The 18,901-nt window shown below is 43.0% G+C and overlaps 1 protein-coding gene and 1 non-coding gene across 2 annotated transcripts in view; one reads left to right on the top strand and one right to left on the bottom strand.

The window, feature by feature from the left end:
• Positions 1–12,951, bottom strand: part of LOC123933266 (zinc finger protein 791-like) — a 36,649-nt gene extending 23,698 nt beyond the window's left edge. Inside the window, exons 1-2 of the mRNA XM_045992360.1 lie at positions 12,822–12,951; positions 10,192–10,236 (exon numbers count right to left, since the gene is read on the bottom strand). The gene's annotated coding sequence lies outside the window, so the exon portion shown is untranslated. The remainder of the gene's footprint in view (positions 1–10,191; positions 10,237–12,821) is intronic.
• LOC123933319 lies at positions 12,151–12,294 on the top strand. Its single transcript, XR_006816560.1, has one exon. It is a non-coding gene; the product is annotated as a U4 spliceosomal RNA (small nuclear RNA).
• Positions 12,952–18,901: the final 5,950 nt, after the last annotated feature.

Below are 18,901 nucleotides of genomic sequence, written 5' to 3'. Positions count from 1 at the left end.
TCTGCCTACTTGTGATCTCTCTCTGCCTACTTGTGATCTCTCTCTGTCAAATAAATAAATAAAATCTTAAAAAAAAATAACTGATCATGTTTAGGGAGGGATGCCTGGGTGGCTCAGCCCGTCAAACACCTGACTCTTGATTTCAACTCAGGTCATACTCTCAGGGTACTGGGATCAAGCCCCGCATTGTGCTCCATGCTTAGCAGGGAGTCTGGTTGAGGATTCTCTCTCTCCCTCTCCCCCTCCCCCACTTCTCTCTTTCTAAAAATAAAGAATTCAGTCTTTAAAAAAAAAACTATCATGTCTACTTTAGTAAGCCTCCATAAAATCCCAATGGTATGGGGTTTGGAGACTTTGCAGGTTGGGGAACACATCCACATACTAGGAGGGTAACACACCCCAACTCCATAGGGGCCCTTCAAGAACTCTCTCAACATATGTTTTCTTTTTTTATTTTTTTTAAGGATTTCATTTATTTCTTTGACAGACAGAGATCACAAGTAGTAAGAGAGGCAGACAGAAAGAGAGGGGGAAGCAGGCTCCCTGTGCAGCAGAGAGCCGGATGTAGAGCTCGGCCCAGGACCCTGGGATCATGACCTGAGCCCAGAGCAGAGGCTTTAACCCACTGAGCCACCCAGGCACCGCTCAACATATGTTTTCCTCTGGCTGTTTGTCTGTATCCTTTATCCCTTTAATAAACTAAAGTAAATCTATTAAGTAAGTGTTTCCCTGAGTTCTGGAACCTGCCGTAACAAATTAATTGAACCTAAGGAAGGGATTGCGGGAACCTCTGATTTGTAGCAGACTGAAGTTGTGGGTAACTTTATTGGCACCTACTACAAGTGATTGGCACCTGAAGGGGGGGTGGTCTGGTGGGACTGAGCCCTTAACCTGTGGGATCTGCACTATCTACAGGTAGATAGTGTAAGGACCGACACCCTGCTGGCATCACAGCTGTGGGGGAAAAAACCCTCACACGTTTGGAGACCAGAATTGTCAGAAGGAAAGTGTTCTGGGTGAATACAAAGGAGATACATGGAAGAAAAGAACTGGGTTCTCTCTACTCAGGAATAATACTGGATTTTCTCAACATATCAATAGTCAAATATTTAAAAATGGAGTCAGAGGCTTATGGTTTCTTCCCGGGCATGGAAGGAGTTTAGAAGGTGACATTTCTATCCTTACCAGAAAAAGCTATAGCCAAGTAAAGTCAACGATTCTTCTTAGACCTGTAGAAGAATTGAGATCACAGTACAAACTGCTGTCTCCAAAAATGGAGACATAGAATAGTTGCCATTTTGAAATATTCCTACAATATTCTGTTCTTCTGAACAAGATCTGTCCTCAAGATTGTTTCTCAAAAAAAAAAAAAAATTGTTTCTCAAGAATCCCATGGGGTCAGCGAAGGAAGTAGCCACTTGATTCCCCTCTGGCCTTCCTTTCTGCCTGACCTAAGTTGAGGGTGTGGGGGGAACTTAGATGCCCTCGTGGGATTCATAGGTCATTTTTCACTGCTCACAGTCAATGTGTTGGGTTTTCCAACGCATTGGAACAAAAAACAAAGTGGTTTTCCAAAACCATTTCTCCAACTCTCAACTGGGTGGCCTACAATTCAATTCAATTCTAACACTAACCAGATTTAACATCAGACTCTACAGTTTAAGGGTATACTCCCACTAAATGGTCCCCATGTTTGATGCCAGCTCCAAGTGGGAGACCCAGCCCTTGGAGGGTCCCTAGACACACTCCCATGTTTGTTAATTCAGTAGAAACACTATTAGAATAAAATTTACTTATTACTGATTTATTTTAAAAGGCACAAGTCAGAAACAGCCAAGTGGAAGGGGTGTACAAGACAAAGTAGGTGGGGGAGGAAGGGACCTTCCATGTCTTCACCAGATACAATACCCTCCTGCCACACTGATGTCTTCATCAACTTAGAATCTCTCTGAATCCTGAGGTGTCGGGGTTTTGATGGAGTTTCCTTACATAGATAGGCATGACTGATGAAATCATTGGCGGTTGGTGAATAACTCAATCTCTATCTAGCTCCTTCCCACTCCCCAGAGGTTGGGGGCTGGGCTGAAAATTCTAAGCCTCTAATCAGATCTTGGTCTTCCTGGTGACCAACCCCAATCTTGAAGCATTACAAATGCTTGAAGGCTTACAAATAGTGGCCTCTTTGAAAATAAGATGCTCCTATCACCTTTCTCACCCAGAAAGTCCAAGGGCTTTGATGGTATTTACCAGGAACTATGGACAAAACCCAGACATTTTGGGGGAGTGCCTGGCTGGCTCAGTCAGTGGAGCATGTGACTCTTGATCTCAGGGTCATGAGTTCAAGCCCCATGTTGGGTGTGGAGCCTACTTTAATTAAAACAAACAATAGGGGCGCCTGGGTGGCTCAGTGGGTTAAAGCCTCTACCTTCAGCTCAGGTCATGATTCCAGGGTCCTGGGATCAAGCCCCACATCGGGCTCTCTGCTCAGCAGGGAGCCTGCTTCCCCCTCTCTCTCTGCCGGCCTCTCTGCCTACTTGTGCTCTCTCTCTCTAAATAAATAAATAAATAAAAATCTTAAAAAAAAACCAAACAATAAACCAGACATTTTTCTTATTATACTAAAGGTCACAGCCCAGAGACACATGCTCATTAAAATACTGAGACCAACACCGAACACTTCCTCTCCATGCACAACATGCCATTACATCAGGATGACACCCATTTAATAACAGCGGAATAAACTGAAAGAAATATACATTTCAGAACTTATTGTAAGAAGTCTTTTCAGTACTCCCAAAAATGACATGGATGACAAAAGCAAGGACACCTTGGGTATTTTAGCCTTTGACAGCTACAGAGAGTAAACACAGACTAAACCCTCGTCATATAAACATGAACCCTCAAGCTAAGGACCTATTTATCCCAGTTCTTTTTTCACAGTACATCATGACTGGCATTCAACACCAACAACAAAAATATTAAAATACACAGTTTGAAGAAATAGTACAAGTGAAATAAAAAATAGTACAAGTAAAATTAAAAAAGTAAAAATAAAAATATTAAAATACACAGTTTGAAGAAATAGTAAAAGCACTTGATTCAGACGTAGCAGATATGTTGCAATTATTAGACAAGAGATGTAAAGCAATCACGATCAATATGCTAAGTACTTTAATGGATATAGTGGATAATGTGCAAAAACAGGTAGGTAATTTACCCAGAGATGGAAACTAAGAAAGAACCAAAAGAGATAGGCAAGAAATGAAAAAAACAATAGAAGAAAAATGAAGAATTCCTTTGGGGGGTCTCATCAATACAGTGAAAATACGTGACAAAAGATTCAGTGAGCTTGAGGAAATGTCAATAGAAACTTCCAAAACTGAGATGCAAAGAGAATAAACAAAAAAGGCAAAACAAATCTAAGAAATTTGGGCCAATCACACAAAGTGTAACATAATTGGGCTACACGGAGGAAAATAAAAACAAAAAGGAATAGGAGATATAAGTGAAAGAACAATGACTGAGATACTCCCAAATTAATGTTAGACACCGAACTACAGATCCAGGAAGCTCAAAGATCACCAAAGAAGATAAAAACCTACAAATGCACACCGAGCAATGTCATAGTCAAAGTTGAGGTAAAAAGACAAAGAAAATCTTGAAAGAAACTAGGGGGAGAAAATATAGTTATATAGAAAGAAAAAAAATGAAGTCAGGGTTCTTTTCAGAAACATATAAGCAGGAAGAGAGTTTTGTTAAATTGTAAAAGTGTTGAAAGAAAAAAACTCCAACTACAGTTTTGTGTTAAACAAAATAATCCTTCAAAAGTACGAGGAAAAAAAAGACTTTCGGAGACAAACAAAATTTGAGGGAATTTGTCACCAGTAAAACCTGCTTCCCAAGAAATGTTAAAAGAAACTCAGTAGGAGGAAGATAATAATCAAGAAAGGAAGAGTGTCAGAGAACAAAACAATGAAGGTAAAATACAATGATTTGTTTTTGGTATTTTTATTTAATCTGACAACACTTTGTTCAAAGTCATAATAGCAATGTTTTCAGTAATTGTAGCTTATAGATAAACAAAATGAATGACCGCAGTGTTACAAGGGACAGGGAGGGAGGAACTGTGAAATTCTTCACAATGAAAGAATCTGTGAACTTGAAGACCAATCATTTGAAATTATACAGATGAAATTATACAGATGAAGGAATAAAAAAGAAAAATGAATGAAAAGGAATGAAGAGGGGTGCCTGGGTGGCTCAGTTGGTTGGGCCTCTGCCTTCAGCTTGGATCATGATCTCAGGGTCCTGGCGTTGGGTCCTACATTGGGCTCTCTATTCAGTGGGGAGCCTGCTTCCCCACCGCCCAACCTGCCTCTCTGCCTGCTTGTATCTCTGTCAAATAAATAAATAAAATATTTTTTAAAAAAAAGGAACAAAGAAAGCTTATGAGAATTTGAAGACACCAGTAAAATAATAATGTGCACATTATAGAAATTCCAAAAGAAGAGAGAAAGGTAGAAAGGTTATTTAAAGAAATATTGGTTAGGGGTGCCTGGGTGGTGCAGTCAGTTAAGCATCTGACTCTTGGTTTTGGCTCTGGTCTTGGGGCTGTGGGATTGAGCCCCCCATCGTGCTCCATGCTCAGCAAGGAGTCTGCTCGAGATTCTCTCTTCTTCTCCCTCTGCCCCTCCCACTCATGCTCTCTCTAAAATAAGTTAATAAATCTTAAAAAAAATAATAAACAGGAACACTTGGGTGGCTCAGTCAATTAAGCCTCTGCCTTCTCCTCAGGTTGTGATCCCAGGGTTCTGGGATCAAGTCCCGCATTGGGCTCCTTGCTCAGTGGGGAGCCTGCTTCTCGCTCTGCCTGCCCCTCCCCCTGCTTGTGCTCTTTTTCTCACTCTCTGACAAGTAAATAAAATCTTTAAAAATTATAATTATTTAAATAAAAAATTTATTTAATTTTATTTAAATAAAAATTATTTAAAAAAAATAATAAACAAATAATGGCCAGAAACTTTCCAAATCTTAGGAGAGATGTGGACACTCAGGTACCTGAAACTCAAAAATCCCTAAATAGGTTGAACCTAAAGACCTCATGAAGATGCATTAACATTGGTTTATCAAAAATCAAAGACAGAGAATTTTGGAAGTAGCAAGAGGAAAGCAAAACATCACATACAAGGAAATCCCAGTTAGACTATTAGCCGATTTCTTGACAGAAACCTTGAGGACATGAGACAATGAAATTATTTATGCTAGGTGCTGAAAGAAACTGTCAACCAAGAATGCTTTACTTGGCGAAGCTATCCTTGAGAAAGAAAGGAAAGAGAAAGACTCCCTGATAAACAAAACTGAGGGAATTTCATCACCACTAGATCTTCCTTATAAGAAATGCTACTTGAGGGCGCCTGGGTGGCTCAGTGGGTTAAGCCACTGCCTTCGGCTCAGGTCATGATCTCGGGGTCCTGGGATCGAGTCCCGCATCGGGTTCTCTGCTCAGCAGGGAGCCTGCTTCCCTCTCTCTCTCTCTGCCTACCTCTCTGTCTACTTGTGATCTCTCTCTGTCAAATAAATAAATAAAATCTTTAAAAAAAAAAAAAAAAAGAAATGCTACTTGAGGGGGGGGCGGTGCTGGGTGCCACAATTGGTTAAGTGTCTGCCTTCGGCTCAGATCCTGGGACAGAGTCCCTTGTAGAGCTCCCCGCTCAGTGGGGAGTCTGCTTCTCCCTCTCCCTCTGCTCCTCCCCCCCACTTGTGCACACTCTCCCTCTCTCGAATAAATAAAATCTTAAAAAAAGGAAAGAAATGCTACAGGAATTTTATTAAGCTGAAATGAAAGGATACTAATTAGTAACATGAAAACATATGAAAGCATAAACTATCTGGTCAAAGCAACTAGGAGTTGGTTGTTTGAAAAGATAAACAAAACTGGCAAACCTTTACCTAGACTAAGAAAAAAGAGAAAGGATTAGGGACGCCTGGATGGCTTAGTTGGTTAAGCATCTGTCTTCAGCTCAGGTCATGATCCCAGGGTCCTGGGATCGAGTCCTACATCGGGCTCCTTGCTCAGCAGGGAGTCTGCTTCTCCCTCTGCCGGCCACTCCTCCTGCTGGAACTCTCATTCTCTCTCTCTCTCTTGCCCTCTCTCTAGCAAATAAATAAATAGAATCCTTAAAAAAGAGAGAAAAGATTAAATTAATAAAATCAGAAATTAAAAAGGACAAATGATAACTGATAGCACAGAAATATAAAGGATCATAAGAGATTACTATGAATAAATATATGTCAACTAATTTGATAACCTACAAGTACTGGATAAATTCTTATATATATATAACCTACCAAGACTGAATCATGAAATAGGAAATGAAAAGCTCAGTAATAAGTAAGGAAATTGAATCAGCAAACAGAAAACTCCCAACAAAGGAAAGCTCAGCACCAGATGGCTTCACTGGTGAATTCTACCAAACACTTAAAAAAAAAAATCCAAACCAATCCTTCTCAAATGCTTGCAACAAATCAGAGAGGAAGAAACACTTGCAAAACCATTTTATAAGGCCAGCATTACAATGATAACACAGTCAGACAAGCACACTCCAAGAAAAGAAAATTACAAGCCAATATCCCTGGGAAACATAGATGCAAAACTTTTCTACGAAATACTAGGACATCAAATTCAACAGCACATTACAAGGCTTAGACAACATGATCAAGTTAGCTTTATCCCTGGGATGCAAGGATGGTTCAACTTCTGCAAATCCAAAAATGGGTTACACCAAATTAACAAAAGGAAAGATAAAAGTCATATGATCATTTTGACAGGTGCAGAAGAGGCATTTGACAAAAATCCAACACCCTTTAATGATGAAAAGAAACAAATTAGGTATAGAAAGAATGTATCTCAATACAATAAAAGCCATAAACAACAAATGCATGGTTAACATCATACCAAATGCAGAAAAGTTACTTCTTGCAGAACAATGGTACCCAGCAAGAGACTGCGAAGAGCGTTAAGGTGAGGCATACCTATTTGTCCCCTATTTTATATTAACTACCTACATTATCAGGGGTAACTTGCTGAAATTTTCTGGAATCCCAATATAACTATGATTTGAACCCTTGTCTTATTTGCATGAAGGTTTCCGAATGAGTGCATTGAAACAGATAGCAAAATTAATTCAGAATCTCTGTTGTAGAGGCCCCAAATCCTTTGTCTTTTAAAGATTTTATTTATTCATTCAAGATGGAGAGAGGGTGCATGATCAGGGGGAGTGGCAGGCAGAGGGAGAGGGAGAGGGAGAAGCAAGTTCCCTGCTGAGCAGGGAACCCGATTCCAGGACCCTGGGATCATGACCTGAGCCAAAGGCAGAAACTTAACTGACTAAGCCACCCAGGTGCCCCTGGTTTTTAAAGGGTTTAAACAGTGTCCTGTACTCTTTTTCTGTTGTGTGGATTCCTTTAGTATATTTTGGATTTCCAGTTGGGTGAAATTGTGGACCTTTTTTTCAGTGTTTTTCTCTTTTCTTCTTTTCTTCCTGTCCTTCTCTATTTTGAGTTGTTTTGCTTCTTTTTGTTTTTGGTCACTGGATCAACTTCAGGGAAAGGAGTGTCCTTTCTACCTAGGTATTTATATATAATTTTTCCTTCAGTGAGCTTCAAATCAATGCCATCAGGGACAGGAGACTCTTCTTGACAAATGTTTTGCTTTATAGGATCTGAAGATCCCGGACTTAAGTCAGCTTAAACGAATACTTTTGCTGTGCTGTGTGTATTGGCCTCTGTGACCCTGAGGGTTAGAATCATTGCCACAGTCAGGCAGAGAAGCAGCCCCATAGGTATTTCAGGATCCTGATGGTCCTTTGGTATTTGGGGTCAGGACTCAGCCTGCATTCTAATGACCTGCCTTTCCCCTCTCTTCTCTTCTTCTTCTTCTTTTTTTAAAAGATTTTATTTATTTATTTGACAGACCGAGATCACAGGTAGGCAGAGAGGCAGCCAGAGAGAGAGGAAGGGAAGCAGGCTCCCCGCTGAGCAGAGAGCCAGATGCCAGGCTTGGGATCATGACCTGAGCGGAAAGCAGAGGCTTTAACCCACTGAGCCACCCAGGTGCCCCTCTTCCCTTCTTCTTTTAAAATGACAGCTGTTTCAGGGGTGACCCCTTGATACACCCTCCTCTTGTATAGTCCTCTCCCCCAGCCCCGCCCCTGGGCTATCTCAGGGCCAACCCAGCCTTTACTGCAGTTTCATTATAACACACAGATAAATCCCTGCAAATGTATCAACCCAGAACCACTGTAAGGAGGGCCCCAGTCCCATACTCTTGCTCTGAGAGGCCCAAGAATCCTAGAGCTACCACCTCTGGGCAATTGATTCTAGAACTTAGGCTTCGTAGGGTCCCCAGCACAGGGCTGCACAGCACACAACACAACACGAACTCCCGAGGACTGGGCAGCCCACAGTGCACCCCACCATCAGGCAGAGCAGGTGAGCAGGTCAGAGTAAAAGAAGACAGACCCATGGGTGGTGGCTTCGTCTGGACATGCTGTTCACAGATAAGAGTTAACGGTCACCAGCTGATATGTGGTTCCGGTGTTAAGACGGATGCCTCCTCCCCACCCCAACACACACCCCAAGTCGGGGGAGGAACTTGGTCAAATATCAAGGGTGATCAGATATGGAGGGAATGGGGAGGATTCTGGATCAATTGACTTAGCAGGGTTCTTGCTAAAACCGGATTTTACAAGGAGCCACCCTGACAGACTTAGGAGAAGGTTCAGGAGCCTGACTCCAGTTTGGCCAAGCAAAGAATCTCTGTCAGGGGTGGGGCCAGGGCAAGAATTCTGCACACAGGGGGCTTGTGTGCTGGGAATCTGAAGCCAGTACCATATAAGGGAGTCTCCAGACTTTCTTGTCTGTTTGTCTAAGTGTGGAGATAAGGGAAGGAGGGAGAGGTGAGGGGTAAGCTGCCAGCAAACATCAAAAGATGTGGAGTCTGGTGCTCGTTACAAGCACACGCATGGATAAGAAAAATATGCATTTGAAATGGCTTGGTTTCTATCTAAAGAAACACAAAAGCTGGCCGGAAGCTTACAGCTTATGAAATGATCAAGACTGTGGATTGGAAGATGGCTGGAGCTACGGCGCTGGAAGGGAGTGGGATGTGTGGGCAGTGAGTTTTCTTTCTTTCTTTCTTTTTTTTTAAAAAGATTTTATTTATTTATTTGACAGTCAGAGATCACAAGTAGGCAGAGAGGCAGACAGAGAGAGAGGAGGAAGCAGGCTCCCCACTGAGCAGAGAGCCCCATGCGGGGCTCAATTCTAGGACCCTGGGATCCCCACCCCAGCCAAAGGCAGAGGCTTAACCCACTGAGCCACCCAGGTGCCCCAGCAGTGAGTTTTCTTAAGTCAGACTTTCTATTTCATGGTTTTACTTCAAATCAACAGAAGTTTGTATATACCAAGTTTTACTATATAGCAATCTTTATTTAATTTTAACTTTTGTACATAGGAAACCATTCTCATATTTAATTCCTTTTTAAAAAAAGATCTTATTTTTAAGTAATCTCTACCCAGTATAGGGCTCGAACCCACAACCCTGAGATTGAGTCTCATGTTCCATGGATGGAGCCAGCCAAGTGTTCCAGATTTAATGCCTTTAAACACTAAGAGTTACAGGGGCGCCTGGGTGGCTCAGTGGTTTAAGCCTCTGCCTTTGGCTCAGGTCATGATCTCAGGGTCCTGGGATCGAGCCCCGCATCAGGCTCTCTGCTCAGTGGGGAGCCTGTTTCTCCCTCTCTCTCTGTCTGCCTCTCTGCCTACTTGTGACCTCTCTCTCTCTCTGTCAAATAAATAAATAAAATACTTAAAAAAAACACCAAGAGTTACAAAAGTGAAAACCATAGAAAGTGAATATTTTCAAATATTTTCTAACTAGAAGGACATGGGGCATCACAGTTTGCCCTTCCGAGTTCAACACTGGGGTATTTTCAGAAAGTGTTCTGCTGCAGTAGGGGTTTGAATTTAGCTCCTTAAATGGACTGGATTTTCAAGGACTTAATTAATAAGTTACAAGTACATTTCCTCATGTCAATCAAAATAGGAATTCACTTTCTTTACCCTTTCAAATGTCAGAGGCCTCTAGAGACATGCGCATAAAAGCACTGATGTAAAAATGAAAACATGTACCTGAAAACTGAAGCAAGTTCATCTCAAATCTTGAAGTTCTGTCGCCTAAAAGGAACAAAAATTCTACTGAGTTCCATAGTTTTCTTACCTTATGCCACCATCTTCCTCAATCAACTTACATTTGCAAGCCCGAGATACAAAAAATGTTATTTCTCCCACAGGGAATAAAATTACAAAGTACTGGGTCACCTGGGTGGCTCAGTTGGTTAAGCCTCCAACTCTTGATTTCGGCTCAGGTCATGAGCTCGGGGTTGTGAGATGGAGCCCTGGGTCAGGCGCCACTGGGGTCGGCTTGGATTCTCTCTCTCCCTCTGCACCTCCCCCACCTCCCTCCCTCTCTAAAAAAAATTTTAAAAAATTACAAAGTATAAGGGAGCCTAGTACCAAAGGGCTCTAGTACTCAATCCATAAAGGAATCCAGAGAAAAGAAATGTAAACATTGGATTCAGCACAGAGGAGAGGCCTGCTTCTCATAGGACATTAGGAGAGCCACGTTCAAATTGCTGAACACACTCCAGACTCTCCCAGTGGAGGGGCGCCTGGGTGGCTCAGTGGGATAAAGCCTCTGCCTTCGGCTTAGGTCATGATCTTGGGGTCTTGGGATCCTGCCCCAAATTGGGCTCTCTGGTCTGCTTCCTCCTCTCTCTCTGCCTGCCTCTCTGCCTGCTTGTGATCTCTGTCTATCAAATATATAAATAAAATCTTTTTTTAAAAAAATAGACTCTCCCAGTGGAGACAAAAGCCCTGGAGTTGGTAGATCCCCAAGAAAGTGGGGGAGGGGAGAAAGGGACACCTGAGCAGCCACAAGAATGAATCCTGGGAGCCCTGCACGCCCTCCCCTCCCTGGGGCACAATGGAACTCCTCTCTCCCTAAGCCTTCCATTCTCGTAAGCAGGGAAACCCTCCGCTGGATTCAGGTTTAGGCTGTTACCAAAATGAGCTCCCAAATTCGTGAGCCCTAACCCAGACATGGAACTCCTGACTTTCACAGACTTTTTCAATCCAAATTACACTGAGTGCACCTGCACAAGGATGCAAAACTCCAAACTATGTCCAGACACAGGCACAAGGTACCACAGTTGCCTCGGAAGGGGATGACCTCCCTTCCGCTTTGTGCACATGCATCCCTAGCTTTCCAGGCTCTGTAGTTTCTCTTCATATAAAGCCTCCTTCTGTGGTGGGTATGAGCAGGTAGGACACCTGCAGAGGCTCTCAAGAAGAACCATCTGGGGTCTTGAAGGTATTTCTTGTTGCAGGCTCAGTGGGGCAGAGAGTGGGGAGCCTAGCTTGGGTCACTAGTCATAGCCTTCTCTTCCCAGTCACATAGCTTTGGACTATATTGATATTTTTAATGACACAAACCCAGGCTATGAAGAATCTAGGAAAATAACACACACCCAATGTTTACGTAGAAAAGGTGGAAGAAAATTGTAAGGCCTTTTTATAGTTCAACAAGAAAATCCACAAGTATTTATTACTTTCAGAAATAAAGATAGTAAATAATTATTTCCATGGCAAGAAATTGTCTATAATCAATCACTGAATACACTAACTGGTGGAATTACATTGGAAATTGCTCCCCTTCACCCTCACACACACACACACTCACTTCAGAATATTACTACACCTTCTCAGGGATTAGAAAAATGAGAAATTTTAACACATACCATGTGATATTAGAGTTTTTTTCTTTCTCTTTCTCTTCCCTCTTTGGAAATATTTAATACTGTGTTTCTCAATCCATCGATTAAATACATTTCACATTTAATTGAAAACTGGAAACTAAAAATGAATAAATTTTATCAAGGTGACAAACCTAGGCATGGGCAGTGCTGGCAGGAGAGATCACCCAGGAAACTTTCCAGAGGAACCTCCCCCGAAAGGACTTCCCATTGGATGTCCGTGCCCAGGAAAAGATCCTGGGAGGAGAGGCACAGGATTTCATAAAAACGTAGTTCCAGCTTTGCGCAGTGGCAGTATCGTAGCCAATGAGGTTTATCCGAGGCGCGATTATTGCTAATTGAAAAACGTAGTTCCAGGTGGTTATTCTCTGCTTGCCTCTCATGTAAAATATCCAGACAAAAATTAAAAACGTTTAAAATGAGCCACCTATTGACTGTGTGAAAACGATAAAGAGTTAAAATACTGAGCTGTGTGAATTGCACCACCGAGGACAAATGGTTGCTACTGATGCTGTGAACTGAAGAGGGGAAGCTGGCGTCTGGGCAGGCGGGGCGGGATTTGGAAACAAGCATTTATTTCCAGGCCAAGGAAAGGATAGGCTGAGGGACAGGATCGTGGATTGGACCCTCTGCTTCCCAAATCCGAACCACAGCACCTCCTGCGCACGAATCCTGGAGACCGAGTCACGACTGTTCCCTGACGACCCTCCTGGTGGTCACCGCACGATTGGGGGAGACGCGGCCGCGCGCAGGGACGGGACAGGACGCCGGGGTCCCGACTGCCAGCCCAGCCCGCACACCGCGCGCGGGAGGGGACTGAGGTCGGAGAGGTGCCACCGGGGACTCGGCTCCGCAGACTCGGGGGCTCCCGCGGGAGGGTGGGTCCCCGCCACCGCCCGTCGCCAGCCCCTCCGCCCCTTCCTGGCACACCCGGCCCCGCACACTCACCATTTCCCGGCTTCTCGGTCCGCCGGCGTCGTCCCTATGGCTCCCGCAACCGGTGCAGCTCTCCGCGCTGTAGACGCTGCAGCAGAGCCACCAGGAACCGTTAAGCGCAGGTGAGACTTCACCTGGAGCAACATCACAAGCGTCCACTTGGCTGCGGAGCGTCGCCACACCCACCTGCCCTGGCGGCGCCCCTGATTGGACAGCTCGCAAGGACCCGCCCCTCCGCTCCTGAGTGACAGCAGGGCAGGAGGTCCAGATCTCCCAGGCGCTGGGGTCTCTGCTGGGGGTGGGGAACCCGCCCCCTCCTTGGACGTCGGCTTTTAGACAACACTTGGTCCAGGCCCTGGAGGGACAGTGGCGTCTTCCTGCAGCTCCTAAACGTGGGGACGCAGGTGTGTGCAGGGAGTTCGAGAGTCCGCTCCAGGGGAGCGACGCCCTTGCTCAGAGCAAGAGGGGCGCCCGACCAGGCTAGAACAGGCCAGGCCAGACGGGAACTAGAGGGTGTTCTGGGGTTGGCATGAGGCTGAGAAATCAATGTCAGAACTGGAATAAACGTCTAATTTTGAGATCACTTCCACGTTACCAAATGTCACTTTCTTCTCTGATTGACATTATTACCAACTATCTGTGCTCCGTGGGGTATTTCGAACAGACTCAGTGTTTTAATTGGGCAGGACAACATTCAATATCCTGGATGAAATCCATGTGACTTCTGTAAGTATTTCCTGGGCGCAGACATCCTATGGGAAGTCTTTTGGTAGAATTTCCTCTTTGAAACTTTCCCAGGGGAAGCTGTCCTGTTAGAACTGCCCCACGCAGGGTTTGTCACCTTGAAAAGATGCACTAATTTATTTATCTTTTTCCAATAAGGATAAAATTTAATTAATAGAACTTGGGGCGCCTGGGTGGCTCAGTGGGTTAAAGCCTCTGCCTTCAGCTTGGGTCATGATCCCGGGGTGCTGGGATACAGCCCCGCATTGGGCTCTCTGCTCAGCGGGGAGCCTGCTTCCCCCTCTCTCTCTGCCTGCCTCTCTGCCTACTTGTGATCTCTGTCTGTCAAATAAATAAATAAAATCTTTTTTAAAATAGAGCTTGAAAAAGTATGAAACGAGAAAGCGGTGAATTTCAGAAAAAAATAAGATATTCCAATATTACATTCCATTTGTTAAGGATTTTGATTTCACTTTGTCTTCTCCTGAGAGTGTCTTGTAACTTTCTGAAACCTATTCTTTAATTCTGGGTGATTTCAAATCTGCTTAGATTTGCAGAGTGAAAGTATTCAAGCAGGACTAATTATTTGTCTTGCCATAAAAAATAATTAGTTGATATTTTCCCCCAAAAGGAATAGATATTTGATGTTTTCTGGTTGAACTATTAAATGTGCATTACAGTTTCTTTACTCCTTTCCACATAAACACTGAGTTTGAGTGACTTTGTTCAAACACTTGGTTTGTATTGTTTAGAACATAGTATATAATGGTTGTGTTGTTTAGAACATAGAATATAAGCAACTCCAGTGGGGCATAGACCCCTGTGGTCAATGACCAAGTAAGGCTGTTTGAATCACTGCTTTCAATTCAATTCAATAGAGAGAATTCAATTTCAATTCAATTCAATAGAGAGAATTGCTAGCTTAGAAGATAACTCAGTTTGTAGTTTTGGGGGAATTGCCATGTTGTTTTTCATACCATCAACATGATCTTATATTCTCAACAATAGTATAACAGGAGTTCCAAAAGGTATTTTCGTTTCCCTGATAGTGTCCTTTAAGAATGAAAGTTATAGGGGCACCTGGGTGGCTCAGTGGGTTAAGCCTCTGCCTTCCCCTCAGATCATGATCCCAGGGTCCTGGGATAGAGCCCCGACTCAGGCTCTCTGCTCAGCAGGGAGCCTGCTTCCTCCTCTCTCTGCCTGCCTCCCTGCCTTCTTGTGATCTCTGTCAAATAAATAAATAAATCTTTAAAAAAAAGAATAAAAGTCATTAATTTGATGAGGTCCAAATTTGATAAAGCCCATTTCCTTCCCATTCTTGCTCTTGGTGCATTAGCTACCAAGTCTTTGCCAAATACAAGTTCAGAATTGTTTCCTATATTTTATGTAAATGTGTTATAATTTACTCTTATGTTTAGGTCTTTATCCTTTCCTTTAAATTATTGTATGTGGTGTCCTGTAAGGATAAAACCTCTTTCCTTTGCATATAGCTATCCAGTTGACCTAGCACAAATTTATGAAAAGAGTATTCTTTTTTTTTTTCTTTGTTAGAGAGGGAGAGGCAGGGAGGAGGGGCAGAGGGAGAAGGAGTGAAAGAATCTTAATCAGGCTCCATGCCCAGCACAGAGCCTGACACAGGGTGGATCTCACAACCCTGAGATCATGACGTGAGCTGAAATCAGGAGTCAGACACTAAACTGATTAAGCCCCCCAGGCACCCTTGAAAAGAATATTCTCGTTCTATTCTTGCCCCCCCCATCAGTTGATTATAGATGTATGGGTTTATTTCTCAAATATTTTTTAAAAAGATTTTATTAATTTATTTGAGAGAGAGAGAACGTGGGGAAGTGGAGAGGGAGATAGAGAAACAGACTCCCCACTGAACAGGGAGGCTGATATAGGGCTCAATCCCAGGACCCTGAGATCAGGAACTGAGGTGAAGGCAGAAACTTAAACAACTAAACCATCCAGGCACCCCTATTTCTCAAATCTTAATCTACTGTCAGTACCACATTCTCTCTCTTTTAAAAAAGATTTTATTTATTTGACAGAGAGAGAGCACAAGTGGGGGAGTAGCAGGCAGAGGGAGAGGGAAGAAGCAGGCTCCCCAGTGAGCAGAGCGCCTGATGTGGGTCTTAATCCCAGGGCCCTATGAGCATGAACTTAGCCAAAGGTGGACTTTTTTTTTTTTTTAAAGATTTTATTTATTTATTTGTCAGAGAGAGAGAGAGACAGAGAGAGAAAGATCACAAGGGGGCAGAGAGGTAGGCCGAGGCAGAGGGAGAATCAGGCTCCCTGCCGAGCAAGGAGCCCAATATGGGACTCGACCCCAGGACTCTAGGATCATGACCTGAGCCGAAGGCAGCCGCTTAACCAACTGAGCCACCCAGGCATCCCCCAAAGGTAGACTTTGGTTGAATGATTGAGCCACCCAGGTGCCCCAGTACCACATTCTTTTGATTACTACCGCATATTACAAAGTTGTGAAATCAAGAAATGTTAGTCCTACCACTTTGTTTTTCCTTTTCAAGAGTACTTTGGCTATTCTGGTTCCCTTGCAATTACATATAATTTAAAAAAACATCTTGACAATTGATATAAGGGAGATAAGCTGGGATCATGATAGGTATTGTGCCAAGTCTCTAGATCATTTAGGGGTTCATACTATTTCAACAATATTAAGTTTTCTGATTAATTTACCCATTTATTTACACATTAATTTCTTTCGCTCATGTTTTAGTTTTCTGAGTATTCATTTTGGACTTCTTTTTTAAAAATTTTATTTATTTATTTGACACAGAGAGAGAGATCACAAGTAGGCAGAGAGGCAGGCAGAGAGAGAGAGAGAGAGAGAGAAGCAGGCTCCCTGCTGAGCAGAGAGCCCGATGCAGGGCTCGATCCCAGGACCCTGGGATCATGACCTAAGCTGAAGGCAGAGGCTTTAACCCACTGAGCCACCCACACGCCCCTCATTTTGGACTTCTTTTGCTAAATTATCCCTAAGTATGTTATTCCTTTTGATTTCATTGGAAATGCATTTCTTAATTTCATTATCAGACTATTCCTTTTTTTAAAAAAAAGATTTTATTTGAGAGAGAGCAGGAGAGTGAGCACAAGCAGGGGGAGTGGCAGAGGGGGAGGGAGAACCAGGCTCCCTGCTGAGCAGGGAGCTGACATGGAGCTAGATCCGGAGACTCCCAGGATCATGACCAGAGCTGAAGGCAGACACCTAGCCAACTGAGCCACCAAGGTGCCCCCAGACTATTCCTTACAAGTGTATAAAAATACAATTGTAGGGTACCTGAGTTGCTCAGTCAGCTAAGTGTCTGACACTTGATTTCCACTCAGGTCATTGTCTCAGGGTCATGGGATCAAGCCTCAAGTCAGGCTCTGCACTGGACATGCAGCCTGTGTGGGATTCTCTGTTCCTCCTTCTGCCCCTTCCCTGTGCTCTCTCTCTCTCTCAAAAAATTTTTTAAAAATTTTTATACATTGGGGGCGCCTGAGTGGCTCAGTGGTTTAAGCCTCTGCCTTCGGCTCAGGTCGTGATCTCAGGGTCCTGGGATCAAGCCCCGCATCGGGCTCTCTGCTCAATGGGGAGCCTGTTTCTCCCTCTCTCTCTGCCTGCCTCTCTGCCTACTTGTGACCTCTCTCTCTGTCAAATAAATAAATAAAATATTTTAAAAAATTTTTTATACATTGATCTTGGATCCAACCAATTTGTTGAATTCAATTATTCAGGGTTTTTTTTAAAAAAAGATTAAAAAAAAAGATTTCATTTTTAAGTAATCTCTACACCCAATATGGGGCTTGAACTTACAACCCATGATCAAGAGTCCCATGCTCTACCAACTGAACCAGCTAGGCACCCCTCAATTATCAGTTTTAGGAGGGGTTTTTTTTAGTGGATTTTTTAGAATTTTCTAGAAATAAGATACCTCAGTGGGGAGGTGGTATAGTTTTACATCCTAACCAACCTTAATGTGTTTTGTTTCCTTTTCCTGCATAATAGTTTTAGCTAAAATAGCTGGTGCATCCAGAATATAAATGGCAAGAGCAGATATCTTTGCTTTGCTCCTTACTTCAGGGGAATGCATCCAGGTTTTCACAACTAAAAACAACATTAGTTTCGGTTTTCCATAGATGCTTTTTTTTTTAAGATTTTATTTATTTACTTATTTTACAGAGAGAGACACACTGAGAGAGGGAACACAAGCAGGGGGAGTAGGAGAGGGAGAAGCAGGCTTCCCACAGGGCAGGGAGTCCAATGTGGGGCTCGATCCCAGGACCCTGGGATCATGACCTGAGCCGAAGGCAGACGCTTAATGACTGAGCCACCCAGGTGCCCCTCCATAGATGCTCTTAATGAACTTAGTTAATTTCCTTTTACACCTGATATGCTGAGTGGTTTAATCACACAAGCATCTTGAATTTTGTCACGTATTTTCTCTGAGACAACTGAGATCTTGCTATTTTGTTTCTTACTGTATCGATGTCCTTCATTATTACATTAACAGATTTTGAGATATTAACCCAAGCTTCCATCCCTGGATTGCATCCTACTTAGTCATGGTATAGAATAGTATGTATTGCTGGATCAGGTTTGTGGGTTCACAAGACGAGTGTGAAGTGTTCTCCCCATTCTCGTTTGTTTCTACTTACACTCTTCTGGGAGGAATGTAACTCCATGCTGCCATTGTGGAAAATAGGAAAATAGTATGGCAGTTGTTTTTTTTAAATATACAGATTGTTATCACATGATCCAGCAATCCCACTTCTGAGTGTGTAGCCAAAAGAATTCAAAACATGGACTCAAACATATTTGTCCACCTGTGTTTGCAAGAGCATTATTTAAAGTAGCCATAAGGTGGAAGCAACCCAAATGTCCATCAGAGATGAACGGGTAAACAAAATTTGGTATACACATACAGCAAAATATTACTCAGCTTTAAAAGAAACGAAATTCTGACACATGCGACACCACGGGTGACCCTTGAGGACATAAGTGAAACAAGCCAGCCAAAAAGAGACAAAAACTGTAAGATTCCACTTATATGAAGTTCCTAGAGTAATCAAATTCATAGAGACAGAGAAGAATAGTGGTTCTCAGGGGTTAGGGTCCCAGGGCAGTGGGGATTTGTTGTTTAAGATGTATAGAGTTTCAGTTTTGCAATATGAAAACAGTTCTGGAGACTGGTTTCACAGTCAGTGTGGTTCACACTACTGGACTCTATGCTTAAAAATGGGTAAGAGCTTATAGAATGTGTATATTACCACCACTAGAAGTAAAAAGTTTAAGAGAATGAACACACAACCCAGAGAATGAAAGAAAATTTTGCAAATAATATAACTGAAAAGTACTTGTATCA

The sequence above is a fragment of the Meles meles genome, chromosome 20 (assembly GCF_922984935.1).
Source record: "Meles meles chromosome 20, mMelMel3.1 paternal haplotype, whole genome shotgun sequence".
Taxonomy (NCBI): domain Eukaryota; kingdom Metazoa; phylum Chordata; class Mammalia; order Carnivora; family Mustelidae; genus Meles; species Meles meles.
This window is presented reverse-complemented; position numbering and strand designations above follow the sequence as displayed.